Source organism: Sapajus apella, unplaced genomic scaffold (genome assembly GCF_009761245.1).
Source record: "Sapajus apella isolate SASKATOON/1434 unplaced genomic scaffold, GSC_monkey_1.0 scaffold143, whole genome shotgun sequence".
NCBI lineage: Eukaryota > Metazoa > Chordata > Mammalia > Primates > Cebidae > Sapajus > Sapajus apella.
The window spans coordinates 1349223-1361228 of NW_022437083.1; the positions used below are offsets into that span (position 1 = coordinate 1349223).

Genomic DNA, 12006 nt, shown 5'->3' on the forward strand with positions numbered 1-12006 from the left:
TCCTTCTGCCTTGCATTCTGCGCAGTTCCTCGGGGGCTCCGTGGGACTAAGCTCCAGTTGTTCACAGAAATTTCACATCCTTGGATTGGCTTTCTTTCCTTCCTGGTCCCAAATTCTTTTTCCACCCATATCCTATGGGATCATTTCCCAAAAGAAAGTATCTGCCCAGAAGTCCTTCTCCAGCGCTGCTCTTGGGGAACTCCAGCTGATACTGCGAGCCTTTTCATTGCTTTTGTAGAGTCACTTTCAACCTTTCCACCTCGGGTCCCCGGCTGCGTTTTTGTTTCCTAACAGGCAGGGATGAGATACTCTATTTTGTATTTTCCCACAATTATTAACGAGGGCTGGCAAATGCAAATAAACATGGATTAATTTCAATTTGATTCAACAAAAGGAAAGAGTACAGTGGCTATCCGTTGCTCACGAGAAGCCAGTTGCTTCTGCTGCCGGGACCCCTGCGTGATACCGCATAAAGCAAGGACTTGCTGGGAACGTGACTGTTTTCCCTTCTCGAAATCCTACTGCTTCGCTCCCAGGTTCCTGTTCCACTGGCTTCCAGCAGCAGCAGGCCAGCAGCTGCTCCAAACAGCTCAACAGCTCTGGCAGGTCCAGAGTTGGGGCTACCACTGGGGCTCCGCCTGCCATCTGCTTCCTGGGAGCTGGGAGTAGGCGATGGAAACTGGCCCCTACTCCTCGGGAGCAGAATCCAGATGCCTGTCATCTGGCACCACAGAACAAAGCAGGGACTCCAAAGAGTGAATGACTTCGAAATTTTCTACCAGCCTTAACTGAATCTCAGGGATCTAGGGAGCGGCAGGCAGCTGGTAAAGGTGCAAAGAGAATGGAACATATTTGGCAGACAAGTGGTAGTTACAGGTCTACCGCTAATTTGATGCTCCTGTGGACACACACTACTTTTCTGCCCACAGTTTCCTGAAAATGAGCAGGTTAGACCAGATGATCTCAAAGAACCCCCAGCTCTAGGATTCTTAAATTACAGCGCTGGAATGAATCTGATCTGTCAGTTATACTTCCAACAGTCTAATTTTTTTCTTGAGAGCCTTCACTGCGGGTAACAGCACCGTGTCTGTTCTGGATCCACTACGAGAGCTCCGGCGTATCTGCCCTGGCATGCTCCCGGATGCTATGCCCATTTACACACAGTTTTTTCGTAACTGAAAATGATTGTTTTGTAATTAAAAATTGTATTGAGATAATGGTAGGTTCACATTGAGTTGTAAGAAATAGTACGTTTGGCCTAGTTTTCCCCAGACAACATTTTGCAAAACCTCAATATTATATCATATAGTAGGATGCTGGCCTTGCTACAGTTTACCTATCTTACTCAGATTTTCCCAGTTTTCCTCGCACTCATTTGCATGTGTATTAAGTTCTAGATAATTCTATCACCTGTGCTACCGTAATCAAGACATTTAACAGTTCCAAAGTCACAGGATCCCTTGCGTTCCTTTACATCATCCCTGCTTTCTCCCCTCCTTACTTCATCCCCCAATGGGATGGATTTTCCAAATCTTTTTATTTGGAAATAAGTTCCAATGTACAGAAATGTTTAAGTACACCCCATATGCAGCTTCACTGATAATATGCAGCTTACCTTTATTGCCAACTTAGCTTTATCATTTTTCCTATCAAGATTTTTCCCTTGAATCATTTGAAGGTAAGCTGTATATGCTGTGACCTTTCTTACAAGATCTTCAGTGTGTACGTCCTAAGAATGAGATGTTTTTGTACATAACCATAGTAGAAGTTATCAACGTCAGTAAGTTTAGCATTGATCCAGTGCTTTAATCTATTACATGTATTCCGACTTTGTCAGCCCGCATGCTGATGAAGCATTTCCCCTCCTCTAGTACAAGATGCCGCCTAGATCAGGCATGGCATTAAGTTGCCCTGAGTCTTTAGCACCCTTTAATCTGGAACATTTCCCGAGCTTTCTTTTGATTTTCAGGACACTGGCATTTTTGCACAATGCGGCCCCTTCCTCTTTTTAATGGATGGTCCTTATTTGGGGTTGTCTGGTGTTTCATCATTACGATTCGGATGATGCGCTGTCCCCGGGGATACTGCGCGGCTGATGTGGACACGAACTCCATCTGCTCTCACCGGCGATGGAAATTTGGATCACCCGGTCACGGTGCGGCCTGCCTGCCTCCTTGGATAGCTCCTATTTCTGCTCTTGCTACGAACAAGTCTGAACCACCTGTGGGGAGACACATCAGCCCAGGCAAGTGTCTGCAGCCAGTCAGTGCCCCTCGAGTCGGCGCCCACGGAGCCGACCACCAGCACACACTGGATGATCTCTCCGAGTCAGGTCTACACTGGCATGAGAAACCAGCTTTCGCGGGGTTCAGTTTCCTTACACCTTTGGATCCGGTCTGAGTCTTCACGTCCTCCCCATGTCCTCTGTGACCCCTGCGCAGAGAGGAAGAAGTAGACTCGGCAACCTCAGCTGGAAATGCGATCATGTGGGCTGCGCCCCGTTAAACCGTCCACAAGTGATTTGCAAACAGGGTGGCCTGCGAGCCGGACTTCCTGGGTCGGTTCCTGACTCCCCCGTGCTGTCCTCCGCCCCCACCGCCGCACCCTTGGGTGGCATCTTGCCCCGAACGCCAGCCCCGTCCCCCGCAGCCTCCTCCCCGCCCAGCTCATCCTCCTCCATTTAAACCCACGGGCGTCTTTGCCCTGCGGGGACAGAACGGCTGGACCTCCACGGCGTTCAAGACCCTCAGCGCCCGGACTCGGGAGGGAACCGCTCCGGGCGGGCGCGATCAGCTTTTCCGGGTCCAGGTCCCGACCGGACGGTTCTCTGCGCCCCGCGGCGCGGGTGACAGTGCAGGGGCGGCCGCGGGCGAGAGGCGGCCGCGGGCGAGGGGCGGGCGCGGCTCGGGGGACCGGGACGTGGCCGCGGGGAATCCCGGAGGGCGGCGCGCAGGTGGCGGCGCGGGCGGCGGGCGGGGCCGGAGGGGGAGGGCTCGGCGCGCGTCGGGCGGTGACGGCAGCGCGGAGGGAGGGGGTGGAGCCGCCGCGCGCGGGGGAGCCATGGCGAGAGGCCGCGCCGCGCCGCCCGCATCGGACCCCGCGCCCCCGCCCGCAGCCCCCCGGCCCGCGCGCCCGCCGCCCCCGCGCGCCCGCAGCCCCCGCCGCCCGTGAGGCCCGCGCGCCTCGAGCCAGGCCCCACCGGAGCGGGTCCACAGGCGGGAGAGCCCGGACGCCCCTGAGCGCCCCCGGAGCCCCGCACGCCCCGACGACCCCCGCGGTCGGAACCCGGGCCCGAGCCCAGGAGCGCCCGGGCAGGCGGAGCGTACCGGACCCGACACCCCGCCCCTGAGTGCCGGAGCCGCCCGGCCGGCTGCAGCGGAGGGAGCCGGAGCCGCCGGGCGGCCGGGGCCGGGCCGAGAACGACGCGGAGGCGGCGAAGGAAGAGCCGAGCGCCCGGCACCCCCGAGCCCCGGGACCGCGCCTGCCGCTTCGCGCTCCGCGCGCCTCCTGCGGGTAAGCCGGGGTCCGCCCTCCCGCGCCGCCGCCTCGGGCCGGGGATGGGGGACGCGGCGTCCGGAGTGTCCGCGTGAGACCGGGCGGCGGGAGAGGCCGGGACCCTGCGGGGACGCGCTCCTGACGCCCCGGCCGCACCTGCCCGCGGCCCCCGGACCCGGAAAAGTGCCCCGGGTCTTCGTGTCGGCCCCGCGGCGTGGCCTGGATCTGCGCCTGGGCTCTGCGAGGTGACAGTGAGGCGACCTTCAGAGCGCGCGGAGCGGCCAGGCCGACGCGCGGGCAGCACCCGGTTCCCACGCACCCGCGGGGCGTCATGAAAGCGACACCCTCTGGGCGTGTAGACACCGCAGACGGGCGTTTAAGAGCCTGCTTTGCGCCCTTGAGAGCCAACAAGTTCACTTCCTCACTCTTCTGACTTGATTTTTAAAGTTCTTTTCTGGTCTCCAAGGTCAGCCTCTTGCAGGTAAAAACAAATACAGTGACCGCATCGGCCCTTCTTTTGTAAAGTTGTGTTTCAGCCAAGATGTCAGAAGTCGGCCTGCCCCGAGGCTGGCGCTGGCCGCGCCTCCGCGCTCAGCTTCCCGGTTTTAGACCCGGCTGCACTTGTGCAGACACTGAAATTCGCGTCCGCTTTGAGAGCCTCCGAGGTATTCGTCGTTGGACCGCTGATTTTTTTTTCACTAGAACTTTATTTGCTTCCAAGGTGTGAAGGTTGTCAGTTCCGTCTGTGAGTGTGTATCGGGATCGGTCACCTTTCCCGGAGGGTCTTTTGTTTATCTGGAAGGGGGTGGAGGTCACCATACGGAAAAGATCTCGTTCCACGGTCCTTTCCCGTTTCCAGCTGCCAGAGCAGCGAAGAGGAAGGCGCTCAGGCTGAGCTGTGGTCAGCCCTGGGGCCAGTCCCCTGGGGACAGTCTCCCAGGTGGAGTGGTGAGACCACAGGCTGGGAGCTGGGCCGGTAGGCTTGGAGACTTGGGTCTGGAGTGACAGATGGCGCCTTCCCAGCTGTCTCTGTTTGGAATGGTCGGTTGCTCTTTGATCTTTGACCTCTGCTTTGTCAAGAGGTTCCCAGGCCAGTGTAGTCTAAGCCAGTTGGAGAGCTGACCCGGGCCCTGGGGGATGCTGAACTGGGCTACAGCCCTTGTCCCAGGACTGTGAGTTTGGCAAGAGTTGGGTTTCAGCTTGGCCCCAGCGCCAGCTGCTTCCTGTTTGATGCCCCAGGGACCAGTTTCCCATCCCCAGCTCTCGGCTCAGGGTGTCTCCGCCCTGGCTGTGTGGTGTCTCCTTCTCTCTGGTCCTGGAGTGAGAAACTTGGACTGAAATTCCAACCCCTCTCTTTTTATTGGCTGTGTGACCTTACTTAACCTCTCTGCCCTGCTCTCCCCTCTCTGGGAGACAATGTTTTAAATGCAAGTGTCTGTCTGTAAAAGTTCTACTGAACAACAGGGGAGCGCTTTCAGATCTCATTCCAACATGATTCAGTTTGTAATTTGGTAACCTTTTTGAGCCTTAGCAGGGATAATAAAGCAGGTAACAGTAATTATCGTTTTATAGGTTTATTATGAGGGTCAAATCAGGTAACACAAAAGGGCTTCGGGCCGTGTGTGGTGGCTCACGCCTGTAATCCCAGCACTTTGGGAGGCTGAGGTGGGCGGATCACTTAAGATCAGGAGTTCAAGACCAGCCTGGCCAACACGGTGAAACCTCGTTTGTACTAAAAATACAAAAATTAGTTGGGCGTGGTGATGGGCACCTGTAATTGTAGCTACTTAAGTGGGCGAGGCAGGAGAATAGCTTGAACCTGGGAAGCGGAGGCTGCAGTGAGCCAAGATCACCCCACTGCACTCCAGCCTGAGTGAGAGAATGAGACTCCGTCCAAAAAAAAAAAAAAAAAGGAGGGGGGCTTTGAAAACAATAGAGCCCTATTCACATTGAAAGGAGTTCTTAAACTTTCACTTTCCAGACTTTTAAGGTTTGCCATCTTAAGTGGATTTTGTTCCTGTCATTGCATTCTTTTTTTTTTCTTTGAGTGTCACTCTCACCCAGGCTAGAGTACAGTGGTGCGATCTCGGCTCACTGCAGCCTCTGCCTCCTGGGTTCAAGCAATTCTCCGGCCTCAGCCTCCCAAGTAGCTGGGATTACAGGTGCCTGCTACCACGCCCAGGTAATTATTGTATTTTTAATAGAGATGGGGCTTCACCATGTTAGCCAGACTGGTCTCACAGTCTTGGCCTCAAGTGATCTGCATGCCATGACCTCCCAAAGTGCTGGGATTACAGGTGTGAGCCACTGCTCCTAGCCCTCGTCGTTGCGTTCTGAGTCCCTGCCTCTGACCTAGTATGTAGTAAGCCTCTGTAAATGACGATTCTTGAACTAACCATCTTGGCGCCCCTTCTTGACTCTGTGCTCTCAAGGTAGAGAACAGTCCTTGGGCATTCTCCTCTCAGCTGTCAGAGTTTTTATAGATGCGATTGTTCTTTTGCATCATACAGCTCATAAGAGAGCCAAGGAGATAAGTAGATAGGTGGCCAGTTTTTCTACAAGGGACAGTTCTTTTTTTCTACAAGGGACAGCACTTTGGGGCTCAAGTAAGAAAGGCAAGGGTGAACAGTTCATTTTAAACTCACTGAGGGTTGCAGACATTCAGTAAAACCTTTTGTGCATGCAAAGTTTAACACTGTATGATTGGAAAGTTTCATAAACTTGTGGTAATGTTACCATGACCAGCCTCTTCGCATGTATGATTCCGTGACCCTTGGTTTTGAAAATGGGCTCTGATCACTGGGCGCGGCGGTTCACATCTGTAATCCTAGCACTTTGGGAGGCTCAGGCAGGTGGATCGCTTGAGCTCAGGAGTTCAAGACCAGCCTGACCAACACGGTGAAACTCCATCTCTACTAAAATACAGACAAATTAGTAGGGCGTGGCCTGCACCTGTAACCCCAGCTACTTGGGAGGCTGAGGCAGGAGAACTGCTCCCAGGAATTGGAGGTGCAGTGAACTGAGATGACACCATTGCACTCCAACCTGGGCGACAGAGTAAGACTCTGTCACAAAAAAAAAAAAAAAAAAAAAAAAAAAAAAGAAAGAAAATGGACTCTAATCTAGTTAACTCATCTATATTTGGCATGCACTGTCATTTTTGTGGGGGGAAGACAAGAGGATGCTCTTTTTAAAAGATGGAGATGTTAGGAGGAAAGCTGTGTCTACATGAACTCAAGGGCTCCTGTGGGTTCTTAGGTTTTATTTTGTTCTTGGAAAGAGATACACTGTTTGACAGAGTTACACTGTTGAATGAATGGGCCTTCTGGCTTCTCACCTCCCTTTTTCCCCTTCTTTTCAAACAAATGTTCCCTATTCTGACTTGTCTTCTTAGATGTATCTAAATGGAGGCCACTTTCAGTGTTGAAAGTGCCAAGTTTTAGTGAAGACACGGTAAATAATTGCATATGTGCAAAACTGGATGGCTCCTGAGCTACGTAGAATACCAGTGATGTTTAGCTGCTTAAAGAAAGGCTTTGATAGGCGTTTTATGAACGGCTGTGTAGTATTCATTATAGTGAGACATTTATTTAATTCTTGTTAATAGTGCACTTGAGGTGGAAGAGGGTTGAATGGGGTGGGAGGGGAACTCTTGAAATCTTTGTTTGGTCTTCTTTTTTTTTTCCAAAATATATTGTTTTTATTTTATAGTACTGTTTCTCATGGAGCAGGGCTAACTCCTGGGCAGTGTGCCCGTAGTCGGCCTGTTTGGACTTCATTGCATTTTTTTTTTTTTTTTTTAACAGAGACAGGTTCTTGTTATATAACAGATGAAGCTGGGAATAGCCTTTCCTAGAATGCCGAGGTGGGAGGATCATTTGAACCCAGGAGTTCAAGACCAGCCTGGGCAACATAGTGAGACCTCATCATTACGAAAAAAAAAAATTAGCCAGGTGTGGTGATGTGCACCTGTAGTTCCAGCTACTAGGGAGGCTGAGGTAGGAGGATCTCTTGAGCCCAGGAGGCTGAGGCTGCAGTGAGCCATGACTGCAGCATTGTACTCTAGCCTAAGTGACAGAGTAAGACCCCCATCTCAAAAAAACAACAAAAAAAATTGCAGTCTGAGTCAAAAAGTGCTTATTTTTTTTTTTTTTTTAAAGTAGAGACGGAGTTTCGTCTTGTTGGCCAGGATGGTCTCAATCTCTTGACCTTATGATCCACTCGCCTTGGCTTCTCAAAGTGCTGGGATTATAGGCATGAGCCACTGTGCTCAGCCTCCAAAAAGTACTCTTAAGGAAAATGTACCTTATTTTCTCTGAGGTTCTGTGGACTCCCCAGCATAAGCACATGTACCCCAGTTTGAGAATCTTGGGTCTGTATTATTTCTAGGGTCTCCACTAGTCCCAGGACATTGAAAGACAGAAGATAATCTATCCAGAGGAAATGAATTTTGTACTAACATCAGACAAGGATGCTCCATCGCGGTAGAAATTATCCACATTGGAGTGTTAGGTAAGACCATGCTGTGGGTACTCAGGTGACTTTAAAAATCTTTTTTTTATTATTTTAAGAAGTAGGTGAAAATAACTGTGAACATGTGGACTAAGTATCTTGACATTTCCTGAAAGTGTCTCTTTAGCATACTATTCAGGGCACTTCTCTCTCACTGCGTTCCTCCTTAATGACTAGAATTCGTTACTAGATAACATGATTATGTTGATTAAAAGATGCCACTGTCTACTGATTTATGTTCATATGGATTAACTATCAGCAAATCCTATTTTCCATTACATAGATGCAGGTTGATTTATGTCACTTAAAGTGCATATTAATTAGAATAGGGATATAGGATCTCACTTTTTTCTCTCTCTCCAGGATTACTGAGACAAAGCATTTATGTGTAGTGGAGAACCATGGGATTTCAGAAGTTGTCCATCCGTTCCTCTGGTTGTTTTGGTAAAATTAGAAAGTTCTTTTTTTTAGAGATAGAATCTCTCTGTTGCCTGTGCTGAAGTGCAGTGGCGTGATCACAGCTCACTGTCGCTTTGAACTCCTGGGTGCAAGCCATCTTCCCGCTTTGGCCTCCCAAGTAGCGTACGTGCCGCCACACCTGGCTAATTTTCTTTTTCTTTTTTTAATTTTTTTTGTAGAGATGAGGTCTTCCTATGTTGCCCCGGCTGCCCTGACCTCAAGCAATCCTTCCATTTTGACCTCCCAAAGTACTGGGATTACAAGCACGAACCACTGTACCTGGCCAGGCAGTTCCTTAACATAAACCACATGTTTGTTGTGCTAACATTCTGTAAGTTCTCAGTTTTTAGGTTTTGCAAAATGTGGAGCAGATAGGATACAGCCTACTCCAGATGCACAGCGCCTAGTGCAGGCTGCCTCCTTTGATTGTGGATTCCTATCAAATAATTTCTAGTTTGAGATGTGACCACAGATAAGATGTCTCCCTGTAATGTTAGAAGTGGTTTGTCTTCACCTGTATTACTAAGTCAGGAATTTGGACCTTGAGGAACAGGTAAACACGAGAGCAGAAACCACCCTTGAATTTATGTTTGTCTGGGGACCATTAGGAAATATTTCTTGGAGAGTGGGGAAGACAGATTCCTTTGACTTCCAGAAGGATTGATTGCCCTCAGCGCGATGAGAAGGTCAGGCAGAGAGGGACTGCAGGCAGCTCGGCGGTTCATGCCACGGGGACTGACGCGCCAGATTCGTGGTGGAACCAGGTGGCCGTGTTCTGGCTGCAGCACACGGCGGGAAGAGGACACGGCTCGCAAGAGGCAATGCTGACGGCCTCTGCTTCTGCCTGACTTTTGCTTGCTGCTGTGCTCTGTGAAACCAACGTTTTATATCATGTTGCATTGCCATCGAAGGCTGACAGATGGACTGAAACTTTCGTTTCGTATGCATCGAACCCTTCATTATCTTAGCTTTGTTGATTGTACTTACGTACACCACTTGCACTGCCTGTAACTCCTTGTAGGTGGCCACTCCTGTGACCTGCATTGCCATAGGGTAGTTGTGCCTGTTTTTGAACTTCGTGTAAATAGCGTGGTATAGTGTGCACTTTTGTGTCTGGTCTTTTGCCCAACGTTTGTCTGCGACATTCACCCGTTTGTTGAGTGTTCTAGGGCTTCATTCCTTTTTGGTGCAGAATAGTATCCCATTGTATGGTTATACCATGATTTGTTCATACAGTTAGCTGTTGATGGACATTTGGGTTTTTTCCATTTGGGACTATCATGAATAAATCCACTGTGAACTGTAAGTACTCGTTTCTCTTGGGTGTGTGCTCAGGAGTGGATTATTAGGTCATAAGGCACATGTTCGGCTTTAGTAAACGTTAAGTTTTCCAAGCGTTCATTCCTCTTTGGATGTGGTATGAGACTTCCAGAAGAGAAAACGATAACTCAGTAAAACAGCGTGCTACGTCTTGTGATCCTGAATACACGCCTCCCGCAATAAAATAGGGTTGCCTGTTGGACTTCCAGTGGGGAGTTTGGTGATCTGATATCTGCAGAGATCTAGCAAGACAGGCGTAGTATCAAGGGGAGGACCAGAGGTGTGGGCTTTGCCTGCACTGTAGAACTTCAAACCTGGGAAGAAAACTGGAGGTTTACTTAAACTAAAGGGACAGATTCTTGTCATGTTACAAAGCTGGAATTGGCAAGCTTTATGCTGGAGAATTAAAACACTAAACAAACAAAAAACCAAACCTATGATTCAGGAATAGCATTACAATGATTTAGAGGAAAGGCGGGGAGGAGGAAAATGAGCAATTTGTTATGTGTGTGACTCACTGCTGCTGTGTCTCTGAGTGCTACGTTTGGGTGCAGAACTTCCAAGACAATTGATTTACGGCTTTCACAGTAGAGAAGAAAAGAGTGTTACCTAGATAGCAGGCATTTCTTTTCAACCTTTGCATCTAGAATATGCTTTAAATAAAATGCAGAACACAGTTGTGCAGTTTTATGTGCCTGAGTGAGATGTAGCTGTGTTTTCATTCATTAGTTAAACAGTGAAACCCTTCCTGTTGAACAGCGTAGACACAGTGCAGCACACCACTGACGTGCTTGAAGGCACGTTCCTTTTTCCCCTGTAAGATTGGTGCTTAGGTGCGTTGAACCCAACAACTCCTGTTTATGACAGGCAGCTTCGGAATCATCACCTTATATGATAACCTCATACAGTTATTATTTTCTTAATGGAGCCTCACTCTGTCACCCAGGCTGAAGTGCAGTGGCATCATCTTGGCTCACTGCAACCTCCATCAACCAGGTTCGAGCAATTCTCTTGCCTCAGCCTCCCAGGTAGCTGGGATTACAGGCACCCGCCATCACGCCCAGCTAATTTTTTTATTTTTTGCAGAGACGGGGTTTCACCACGTTGGCCAGGTTGATATCGAACTCCTGACCTCAGGTGATCCACCTGCCTCGGCCTCCCAAAGTGCTGAGATTACAGGCATGAGCCACCACACCCAGCTCTCTTACAGTTATTGAGAGGATTATGTGAACTTCTTATACATATGGTTGGCTGAGAGGAAGCATTTGTGTTAGCCATAATTACTGTTTACTGAACTCCTTATGATCCATTCATCCACAAATAGTTTGGGAACAGGTATTCTCTGCCACACCTCCAGGGTGGGGTGTGCGCTGGCCCTTGTCTGTATGACAGTGGCAGGAATAGCCCCCATGGCCTAAAGCACAGTTTTTGCTCACCTGGCAAGTAGCTTCCCTGCTTTGACTTTGAGGACAAAGGGTTAACTTTGCAATGGTCCCAAGCCATTAGAGGAATCCTTTGGATTTGAATATCAAGACACTCCAAAGGTGTCTTGTGGAAGAAGCATAGTTTGGCGTTATATGTTTGAGAAAACAACAAGCAGATTGTTATTATTGCAGCCGAGGATAAAAGGCGTGACAGCCAAATCATTGGCAAAATCAGACTAAAATGTGGACTGGTGCAGCACATGTTTTACACTATATTTGAAAACAGGAAAGTAATTAGTCTTACTGAATTTCTGACCAGGTATGGCAGCTTAGGCTTGTAATGTGAGGACTTTGGGAGGCCAAGGCGGGTAGATCGCTAGAGCCGAGGAGTTGGAGATCAGCCTGGGCAATATGGTGAAACCCCATCTCGACAAAAACTACTAAAATCAGCTGGGCATGGTGGTGTGCCCCTGTAGTCCCATCTATCTGGGAAGCTGAAGCAGATGATTGCTTAAGCCTGGGAGACAGAGGTTGTGGTGAGCCATGATTACCCCACTCCACTCCAGCCTAGGAAATGGAGAGAGACCCTGTCTAAAAAAAAAAAAAAAAAAAAAAAATTAGTACAAGAGGAATGTTTTTACAACAATTGCTAACTGGCAGAACTTTTAGCTGCGCCAAGTCTCTTGGTGTTACGGTAGAGATGATGGTCGTGAGGGGAAGCCTCTTGGTGTTACGGTAGAGATGATGGTCGTGAGGGGAAGCCTCTTGGTGTTACGGTAGAGATGATGGCCGTGAG

General features: G+C 49.7%; 1 protein-coding gene and 1 long non-coding RNA gene across 2 annotated transcripts in view; one reads left to right on the plus strand and one right to left on the minus strand.

The window, feature by feature from the left end:
* Positions 1 to 1233: 1233 nt before the first annotated feature.
* Positions 1234 to 10599, minus strand: LOC116540618. The gene is made up of 3 exons (XR_004264521.1): positions 10588 to 10599; positions 8230 to 8235; positions 1234 to 2173 (listed from the first exon to the last, which is right to left on the minus strand). It is a non-coding gene; the product is annotated as an uncharacterized LOC116540618 (long non-coding RNA).
* TRAK1 (trafficking kinesin protein 1) overlaps positions 3393 to 12006 on the plus strand; it is a 200575-nt gene continuing 191961 nt past the window's right edge. Inside the window, exon 1 of the mRNA XM_032264176.1 lies at positions 3393 to 3513. The gene's annotated coding sequence lies outside the window, so the exon portion shown is untranslated. The remainder of the gene's footprint in view (positions 3514 to 12006) is intronic.